This window comes from Petaurus breviceps, unplaced genomic scaffold (assembly GCF_028583685.1).
Source record: "Petaurus breviceps papuanus isolate PSGF00001 unplaced genomic scaffold, PetGlider_PUasm1.0 129, whole genome shotgun sequence".
NCBI lineage: Eukaryota > Metazoa > Chordata > Mammalia > Diprotodontia > Petauridae > Petaurus > Petaurus breviceps.
In genome coordinates, this window is record NW_027185665.1 from 10,766,743 (window position 1) to 10,778,149 (window position 11,407).

At 34.9% G+C, this 11,407-nt stretch overlaps 1 protein-coding gene across 1 annotated transcript in view; it reads left to right on the top strand.

Moving 5' to 3' along the window:
* Nucleotides 1–11,407, top strand: part of LOC138173487 (methyl-CpG-binding domain protein 2) — a 74,957-nt gene that overhangs the window by 976 nt on the left and 62,574 nt on the right. The window lies entirely within an intron of this gene.

The window sequence follows — 11,407 nt, forward strand, 5'->3', positions numbered from 1 at the left end:
TGGGACGGCTGCGGATCTGGGCGTGGGGGCTGAGCCCTATATCGGCTCTAGGAGCTGCTGGGACAAGTGGCCAAGATTGGGGGGCTAGAGAAGAGCGAAGTGAGGCCCAGGCGCCTTGGATGCTTGGGGGGGGGGGGGGGGGGCCGTTACCGAAGTCTAGAGGCCAGGTTTGAAGAGAGGAGTTAGGCTGCTGAAGGGTTAAGAGAAGGTGCTATCGCCAGTCACCATTGGCTACCATCCCAGGAAGCCACGGATTAATCACCGGAGTGTCTAATCATGCACACGTGAAAATGCTAGGTATGCGTCCAGACACGCGTATATGTGTAGACAGATAGTAACAAGGTTTTACTTGTTACTTGTAACTTTCAGGAAAGTTTCACAGAGTAGCTAGTATAGAATACTCAAGTGTCTCTTTCTCCTTCTTTGATGCAGAACAGGACCGTGTTCTTGAAATTTAAGTACTAGTAACAAACTTTTAGTGGTTCGCAAAAGCGACACAATCTTCCCGGCATGGGTGAGGAGCAGAAAACCTTTCCTTTGGGTTCCCGGTTGTCTCTAAAAACATCCTACTAGCAATAGTTTGAGGGTGATTTCTCCTTCATTGTTCTCCTTTTAAAAAATCGAATTCATTTATCTCATTAACAGTGAATTAGCTCTTCTAAACTTTTGTAGACTCACCCATATCTCCAGAAAAGATTACTCAATGTTTCTTGGCAATTTTTTTTTCTGGAATTTAGGATTTTTTTTTCCCAGGAATTCATAATCAAGAAGTTTTTCCCCTTTTCTGTCCTCTGGTAGAAATGGAGAACAGCTAATCAGAGTCTTTTTCTTTATTACCACTCTTTACAGCACTTAATGATGATTATTTAATCCCCTCTTAATTACTTTTTTCAAGCTGAAGAATTCCAACCCTTTTCAACTTAAAAAAAAAGTTTCTTAGGATCTCATTATTCATGCTGTGTCTGTGTCTACATGCATGTTAGGTTTGATGACTTAATAAGCCCAGGCAACAAAGCAGCTATGTCTTATGATGTCAGTGGAACTACTTCTCAATAGATAATTCTATTGTTTTCCCGAAGTGTCTTCAGTAAATAGAACAATAAGAATGAATGTATTACATTTAATGGCTTTTTTTTAGTGTTCTATTTTAGTAGACTAATTTAATTTTCTCTCTCTCAGACAATGGCTTTATGTAAAGTTAGAATGTTGAAGCTTTCTCATTTCATGAAGTGGGGTTGAATTTTATGATTTTTTTTTTTTTTGTTCTTTCCACTTGATTACTATTTTTTGAAGTGAATATCCTTTATGTTGGTATTGACTGGGACTGATGTTATGAGTTGTTTTTTTTTAATCTGCATATGATTGCTGACTCCAATTTGCTGACTGATGGTTTAGTATATTTAAAGTACTATTTCAGCTTAGTTGGTAATTATTTTAGTTTAATTTTAGTATAATCCACTCAAATGGTCATTTATATATGGAGGGAGATTCAGAAAAGGTCAGAATTTTAGCAGATCTCTTCATTTTGTGGATTTGGTTAGGAAGAAAAATAGCAATAGATAAGATTCTGTCATCTGGCCTGAGTACTTTGGTCTTTAAACAAGAAAAAGACACAATGAAAAACTGTTTTGTTTAACTGGACATTTGATTATCCCATAAACAAACTTACATCTATCTTTTGGAAGAGTGTATATTTTCAGTAAAATTTTACATGAATTTCCTTAATGTTATTAAGTACTTCTTACCTCTTAAGTTCATTCTAGTAAAATGTTGCATTCAGGGCCAAGTTAAATTGTTGTTTTACTTTTCTAGCACTTTCTTCTGGGCATTTTTCTCTCTAGATGGTACACACAACATACAAGAATTTTTCTTTTTGATTTTTTTTTTTTTTGCCTTTTTGGAGGGCAATTGGGGTTAAGTAACTTGCCCAAGGTTACACAGCTAGTTGTTTTTGTGTGGGTGTTAAGTGTCTGAGACTGGAACCGAACTACTGACTCGGGGCAGGCGCTTTACTCACTGCGCCACCTAGCTGCCCCTGTATCTTTTTGATTTTAAAGAAGCTATTAAATTTGACAAGAATATCTGTGCCCAAGATTTTGCTCTTAGAGGATTAGGCAATTAGTGTCCTCAGTAGAAAACCTTTGGCTTTGGAATTTATTGCCTGTAGCAGCTCTTCAGAGATACATTTTATTTGCTTTTAGAATGATATATTTTATTCAAACTGCATTTTGGTTCTGAAATCTTTATTGATTCAGTGTAAAGTAACTTAAGAGTTATTTAAATAATGAACAGTTGTAGTTTTCTTTCAAAAATGTGCTGTAACTGTTAGACATCTTACACTATTTATACATCTTACACTACACTATACTTACATCTTACACTGTGTGTATATATTTACACACACACACACACACACATATATATGTAGCTTGTATTGTATGTACAGCAAGTTTATGATACCACAGATATGTTTACCAGTTACTTTTTATGACAACTCTCTATTTTGAATGACTGTTGGCCTTAGCTATGAAGGATGAGTTCCTTTATGAGTTAATTTTAGCCTGATTTGTTAGTACAGATGCCTATTACATCTTTCCCATATCAAAATTGGTTCTTCCTTCCTCCACTCATCTCCTACCCAAGGTTTACTGCCTTTCCTCCCCTCTCCTCCCAATACCTATGAAATCTAGTAGAAGACTAGGTAATTTAATCCATGGAAAGGAACAGGGAGAGGTGTGTGTGTGTGTTTAATTCTAAGTGGTAATCTGAACACCTGCATCTATTGTTCATGCAGATGTTTAACTCTGATGTAGCCAGCCCTGAGGGAGGTTGATTTTTTTTTTAAACAAATCAGCATCTGTTAAAAGGGTGTGACTGACACTTCTTAATTGAACTAAAAATAGGCTATTTATGACAACTTTCAATTGTGGAACAATTTGAACTGTTCCCTGGGACTGCCAGGTTTCAGCAGGAACCATGCCTTTGGTTGCCAGTTAAGTAGTAGGATATTTCGAGATTCTTTTTTTTTCTTTTTGGAGGGAGGAGGGCAGGGCAATTGGCAGTTAAGTGACTTGCCCAAGGTCATACGGCTAGTAAGTGTTAAGTGTCTGAGCTCACATTTGAACTCAGGTCCTCCTGATTCCAGGGCCTGTACTCTATTCACTGTACTACCTAGCCACCCCCATTTCAAGATTCTTGATAGCACATTAACCACTATGATATCATTCAAGTTCTGTTTTTAAAGGGGTGTCATTTGAGAATAGTAGCAAGACATTTTTATTGTTCTCCATTCCTATTGCTAGTCAACAAGCATTTCTTAAGTACCTGCTACATGCCAGGTCCTGTGTTAAGTGCAGTATCCTAGCCTAAGACTTTATCACCTCATGCCTCAATTGTTGTTATAGCCTCCTAGCTGGTCTTCCTGACTTTTCTTTAAATCTTGCATATCTATGCAAGACTAATCTTTCTAAGGCATCTTTTCATGTCATCTGTCTCCTTAAAAAATGTACAGTAGTTCCCTACTGCTGATTAAACTTGCTGGTGCAGATTTATCAATTATAATTCTCTGAAAATGACCTTGGAATAATTGAATACTCTTCGCTTAAGATATTGAACCAATGTGACTATTGTTGACAAAATGTTGGATATACTTTCCAATTCAACAAACGTTTTGTCTATCAGCTCCTAAGGCAAAAAATGAAGTAAGACTCAAGGCCCTGCCATTGATTCTATAGCGATATATGTGTTGTTCCAACACAAGGCTGAATGTGACAAAATATAAAGGAGAGAGCCAGACAATGTAAAATAATAAATTTGAAGTCATTTGACTTTTTTTATTGGGGGGGGGAGGCATTGAGGAAGGCTTCATGGAGGAAGTCTTGCCTGGTTTAAACCTCGAAGGAAGGAAAGACTTTAAATTGGTAGAGCCATAGGGGAGGGGAAGAATACATTCTAAACATGGGGTGTGGGGGGGCGGGAGATATGTGAGCAAAGATTCTGAGGTAGGAGAGACCAGGACAAGAATGGTGATAGTAAGTCATCTGGTTTGACTAAATATAAAGTATAGGAAAGGGAGTGCCATGAGAAAAGACTGGCTTCATCTAGCCAAGTTGTGGAAAGCCATGACTCTGGGGCAAAAGAGTATCATATTTTGGTAGACAAATGTGAATGAATGCTGACGGGTTTTAAGGGGATGGGTACTTTTCTTGGGGTCAAGAGGCCTGGATTCAAGTACTATCTAAGACACCTGTTAGCGGTGTCACTATGGTCATATTACTTGACCTCTCAGTCTTAGTTTTCTCATCTGTAAAATTATAATACTAGAATTATTTACTTCACAGCCATGTGGTAAAGAAAACACCTTATAATCCTTAAATTGCTATAAACATGTGAATTATTAGTATTATTAGAAATTGATTTGATTGGAAGAAGACATGAGGTTAGAGTGGATAGAGGAAAGGCAGTTAGGAGATTGTTTCTGTAATCTAGAAGAGAGGTGACAAAACACCTGAATCAGCGCAGTGGCAGTGGGAGTATAAGCTAGCGAATGTGTGTATGTGTGTGTGTCCGTGTGTGTGTAAATATCTATTAAGCACTTACTGTATGCTTGTCACTGTATTAAGCACTGGGTGAACAAAGGTTGTGGAGGCAAATTGATAAGGACTTGTCAACTATTCGAATTAAAATTAAATTTGAGTTTTCAAGTCTGGGTAGCTTAGGGGATCCTATGCCATCAACAGGCATAGAATAGTTAGAGGGAAGATCAAGTTGTTAGGAGGAAAATGTTGAGTTTGAGGTGCTTGCACAACATCTAATTGGAGATTTCAGCAGGCATTTGGAAATACAGGAGCTCAAGGGTTACAGGCTGCGAACCATCTACATAGATGTCATAACTGAAGATATAAGAAGTAGTGAAGATTGTTGTCCTTCATCCTCAGAGGACCAAAATGACCTTACTATACTAGAGTTAAGTTATAATTCATCAGACTGTGACTGATCAAACCAATATGAGCTTGGAATGCTCTATCACAGGTCAAATACAAATAGTCCATGTGAACATTTGGGGTATATTCTCCACATTTGCAGATCTCAACTTTCTTTTGAGCTACTTTCAGTTATGTTTTACTTCAGTTATGCTTTTTTGATGAAGGCATGACATACTGGGCAGTCCTGTGTCAGTGTCTCCCATGTCACCCAATCAATTCCAAAGTTAAGAGAGACTTAAGAGCGTTTTTGTATCACTTTTTCTAACCACCAAGTGAGTGCTTACCCAACTGTGTTAGTTCTACATAAAATAGTCTTTTAGGCAGGTGTGCATTTAGCGTTTGAACAACATCAAGACAATCAAGGGGAAAGATAGAGAAGTAGTGGAGAGGAGGTTAAAAAAGATTTAGGAAGTATCCATATTTAAGGAGATGGAAAGAGTATGAGAAGTTACAAAGGAAAAGGAGTGGTCTTGGAGATATGAGACTTTGTAGAGTATGATGTTTTAGAAGCTGAGGGAGAAGAGTCACAAGAAGGAGGAGGTGAATCAGAAGTGTCAAAATGCTGCAGAACAGGTAAAGGGAATGAAGCTTGAAAAAAGTCCATTGAATTTAACCCTAAGCAACCTTGTGAAAGAATAGTTTCAGTGGAATAGTGGGGAAAGAAGCCAGGTTGCTAGGGATTGAAGAGGTGATACAGGAATTGAGGCAAGGAACATTAACTACAAATTTGTTAATAACTTGGCATAGAAAAGAGGACAATAATTTTAGAGATGATGTAAATTCAAAAGATGGGGTAAAGCCAATTTTTTTTTAAATTTAAGAATGATCTGTTTTCACTAAGGTGGCATTGTTGGAGATTGTGCTAGTAGAACACAAACCCTAACAGATTTTACCGAGCTATTAAGAGGCTTTGAGTATAGGTCTTATGATGAACAGCATATTTACTGTTCAAAGACCAAAAGCAGCCAAGTTTATAGAGAATTGTCACCAGATTGGATACAGAGCAGTAAAAATTTTTTTTAATTAAATTAAGTTACTTTATTTTTGCTACATTTTAAGTTCCAAACTCTTTCCTCCCTCCCCACCCCACACTAGAGAAGGCCATAATTTGACACAGATTTATAAATAAATGTAAAACCAAACTATACCTATTTCTGTTAATCAGTTTTTTCTCCAGAGGTGGGATAGCAGCTTCCTTCATAAGTCTTTTGTAGTTGATTTGAATATTTATGGTACTAGGAATAACTTGGTTGTTCACTATTATTCTTCAAATAATATTGCTGTTAGTATATACAATGTTCTCTTGGTTCTGCTCATTTCAATTTTCATTATGTCTTGCAAGTCCTCATGTATGGTTCTCCTCTGGACTATTTCCAGTTTCATTGCTGTAACTTGAGAGTTAATTATATGCAATATTTTAGGTACTTGAAGGATATACATGATTTCTATCTTGCTTCCAAAGAACATCCTTAATTCTGATCCTGGAATCAAAACAAACAATCTCTGCTCTAAGAGACAAACACTACTGGGGAGAACAATTATAAAATCACACTGATATTTAGTCCACCTCAAATTTATGCCATCTTTCATCAACTGAACCTAAATTGTTGTAGAACAATTTATCTAAATATTGTTTATCCACTGCCCACAGGAGCTGTTTCAAATATTCTTTTTTCTATTTTTCTCCTACTCCATCTTAACCCTCTTTCTCTTTCATCGGATAACCTCTCCTCTAAGATGACCTAGGCCACTACTGTCAAATTCAAAAAGAAAAGGGTGTCACTAAACCCTACCTAAGGATCCTGCTGCAGATACTTAGTAGCTTGTCACTTTATCACTTAACTTTTATTAGCCTCAGTTTCCTCATCTGTAGAATTGGGATGCTGCTGCTAATAATTATACCTATCTTAGTGATTTGTGAGGATCAAATGAAATATGAAGTTGCTTTGCAGATCCTAAATATTGAACAAATATTATATATGCTGAAGTCCCTTAATATAAAAGTTGGGAGTAGAGAGGGAGATTGGACTGTGCAATAAAGTCATTGAAAAAAGGTGAAAGAATTATCTGAGAAACAGTAGGTGACTCTGCGGGATCCGATCTTTTCATTACCATTTTCCATCTAGGTCTCTTCACTTTCACCTATATTCTTTGTTCATTCATCCAGGAGCTTTGCTTTTATTCTTTTACTGCCTGACAGAATGTGGGGCATTTTGATTTAGGCCTAATAAGTACTTAATGATTGATATGTAATTTTAAAAAGATTTTAAAAAATCTTTAAAATGAATTAATGCACTTCAAATGCTTTTCCCTTATTAAAATGTGAACTATTTTTCTACCTGGGTCCTTCTGTTGCCACGAAATTAGTTGAAATAATTTTTAAAAACTCCCATGTAGATCACTTTTTATTCTTGTTTTTGAGTATTTTTGTGGTTTTGTAGTTAAATCATTAGAGTGCTTTATATAATGCTGATCATTTTGAATAGGTGCTATTTCAGCATTGGAGGTATTTCCTTAGCTGTTTAGCTTCATTTATTCATCCTTGTGCCTTGCCTCAAAACTGTTATAGGGGTCTATATTACAGTGACTATAAAACACTCAAGTGTCACAAAATTTCTTATTAGATGTTTATTGCTAAATTTGTATGATCAAAATAATATAAAATAGTTTGAAAAATGATCACTGCAAATGAGAAAAAAATATCTCACTGTTGTTTTTGAGAGCCAGTTTCAAAACTGATGGTTTGTTTCATAGCACAGTAAGCCAGGGAAAGTGAGGTTTTTAAGTTCCCTTGGAGTACAGCCAAATAAAGGTGGGTTTGCTATTGGTGAAAGTGCATCAAAATGCTGGTTCTATGCACATACTTCAGTGTGGATTAGAAGTTGATTTAACTAAGATAAGTTTGGAAGTGGCTTCTGAAGAGGATTTGAATTTAGAACATTTTTCATAAAAGTGATAACTTGAATGGATCTGTGATCTAGTCAATATGGCTACTCATACCTGTGGTGCAGATTAGAACTCATCCATGTCTTCTCATCATGTGCAATTCTTACCTATGTCCTTCCTTTAGTTCTCCATAGCAGATCTGTCTCATATGTTGTTGGTATTCTTCTAGGTCTTTTGACGCTCAGTAGAACACATGAGTAGGAGTAGTCTTTTGGTAATCTCTTGCTTTTGCTTTATGAATGCCCCACCATTTCTTTCTCTGTATATGTATACGTACACATATGTGTGTGTATGCATATATACATACACATATAAGTACACATGTACATATATATATATATACTGAGAACTTTTAAGCTACTTAATTCTCTGTGACTGAAGGAAATTGAGTCAAATTCTAAATCACTTTTTAAAATCCACATAAAGAATTGCTTCCACTGAATAAATGGAAAAATTAACCTCTTCCTAATTCACCCTGTACTGTACTAAGAAAATATTTTAAATTTAATTTTAGATACCCTTAGTTTGATCAATATACAGAACATATCTTTTTGTAGAGTTGGCTTAAGGTCTATACTTCTCCATTTGTGGTGAAACATTTTTATATACTCTTATTCAATGATGGCATTACCTTACTTCCACTTCAAACTTATCAAATAAAAACTATATTTAAAACAATTAAAAAAAAACCCTACCAGAATCAGCAATATAGTTTTTGGGAGAATGTAATGAGCTAGCCTCATAAATTTAAAAATAATTGTGGAGGAAAATGTCAAAAACATTTAAAATTTTAATCATAGTAGTAAAGTGTTAAACATCTTTGCTAAATTTCTCATGTGTAATCTTTTACAGAATATTAGTTACACATTTGCATTACCAATTTGTAGTACAAAATTATATATAATGTACTTCTGTAGTTGATGTAATTTTTATAAATTTATTATGTTATATAATATATTTCCTTAGGAGCACCTTATAGGACCTTTTCATGCTAGAACTTTTACTTTAGGAGTCTCCAAGTTGCAATTTGAAGGTCAACTATGACTTGTGAAATCTAGTTATAAGATTTCCTCAAAAAGTGAGAAATGATAATTCTTCTTTGATATCTATTTTAGTTTGTAAGTGAAATAGGACCTCATAAATATTGTGCTACAATGCACATGCAGACATGTGTTTCTTCTTTAAATGACCTTTCTTTGCAATAAGAAGATTGACAAAATTGGATTGTAATTGCTGTAATTCCCTTTCTTTAGATTACCTCATGATACTGAGGATCCAGTAAGTTAAGATTGTACACTCACAGTAGAAATGCTGATTTATAAAGACAATGAACTGTTAAAATTAATCATTTAGCATGCTTAATTTTTTTTCAATCAGTAGATAAATTCCAATACTGTATAAATACTTTATAATGGCCTAGATTGAATTTTCATTTTGCATTGCCAGCAGTTACAAAAAGACTTGTGGTCATTAAAAAAAAAAAGAAAAGAAAAGAAACTTCTCACTTGCCAAGACACATAATTGAAGTAATTAGATTTTGTAAAATGAAGAATTACACATATTTTTCTAAAAATAGAAATCAACCAAAATTATTGTCACATTTTTTGAATTTAAAAAAAATTGGACATGAGATTCGTACTTATAATTCTACTTCAAATGAATGAATATAAGAAATGCTGATTCAACAAAAGGAGAAATATAAACTTTATGGAAAGATGATCCAGATCTGTAGACAAAATTGTGACTATTTCAAATGAAAATCTTTAAAGACTGACATGATGAATTAAACCTTTAAGCATCCTATAATTATGTCATCTGTTTTCCATTTTCTGCTTTTTGGGTTCTTAAAAATTATGTTAATATCTTTTGTTTTTATTTCACCTTTGTTTTTAAATGTTTCCTTCCTCATTTCCCTACCCCAAATCTCTTCCAGCAAAGAATTAAAACAAAAAGAGGAAACAAAGCACAGGAACCTACCGTTTCTTGTGATGCCCCATATTCATGGCACCCTACAGAGAAGAGAGGGAAGTGCGCTTTCTCACCTCTTTCCTTTGAGTCTCCGTCATTGTAACGGTTCAGTAACGAGGATTTTTGGCGCTCTTTTGAAGTATCTGTTTTTTGTCTGTTTCAACACTGTCGATGTTACATATGTTGTTCTTCTTGTTCTGCTTACTTTGTTTTGCATCAGTTCATATAAATCTTCCCATTTTTTTCAATTCTTTGTAGTCATTATGTCTTACTGTGCAGTAATATTCTGTTGCATTTTTGTATGTTGAACCACATTACTTCTTTGGTTTCTCCTGAAGAGAGTAGTTGAAGAAATGAAGATGAAACTAAAGCTCCAGTAGTTTGTTTTACCATGTGAATTTTTAAAAATGATTGCTGATGAAAGTTTTTTTTTTTTCTAGTGGAATAAGTTGGAAATTATTGGTTAAAAAAGTTTGGAAAATCCATGGATTTAATTAATTTATCCTTTCAGTCTTTCATTATTGTTTTCTATAACTAAGTCAGCTCATTTGTTGAGTATTCAAAATAAATGATACTAAATCATATTTAAAATAAAGAAGTTAATAAATTCTGTCTTTTCTATTTGAATCCCTAGTATTTCGTATGATGCTTTGCAGATAGTAAATATATACTTAACATAAATGTAGTATATGTACTTTTTTCGTTCATTAATTAAACATTCATGGGTGAAATGGACTAAATGATCTTATAAGGTCCCTTCCAACTCTAAAGCTATGATCCTAGCTAATAGTAATTAGCAGTTTATAGTGCTTTAAGTTTTACCAAGTGCTTTCCTTACAATAGCCTTGTGAAAAGGTACTAGAGCTAGTCTAATTCTCATTGTACAGAGAAGTAAACTGTTCAGAGATGTGCAGTGACTTAACCAAGTTTGTAGGGTAAGTGAGTTGGTATTGGATTTGAAGATGGATCTCTTGAGACCTACATCCCCCACTATATTATACCACATTCTACTAAGGTAGAAGTCCATGTCAATGCATCATTCTATACAATAAAGCTCTTTCTCGGTCTTCGTAGAAGATGCATAGTAGCAGAATTTTGTTTATCCGTTTACATATCATAATCATTGACACATTTAAAAAATAAAGGCACTACTATGGTGATTATCACTTGTCTTCACAATACCAAATTATCCTATCTTTTTAAAGCTTCTCTAGTAGCTCTCACTCTCTGGTTTCTCTTTTTCTTCCCACACACTAATTTAAGTCCCTTCCCAAAGATTGTCCTTTAGCCTTCTTCTTTTCTTTCTATTCAGTTTGGTGAATGAATGAATGAATGAATGAAAAAGCATTTATTAAGCTCTTACTGTGTGCCAAGCACTGTATTGAACATTGAGGACACAAACAGAAAAAGCAGGACTTGTTTCTGTTCCAAGGAGCTCATACTCTAAATGGGGGAGAAGACACACACACACACACACACACACACACACACACACACACACACACACA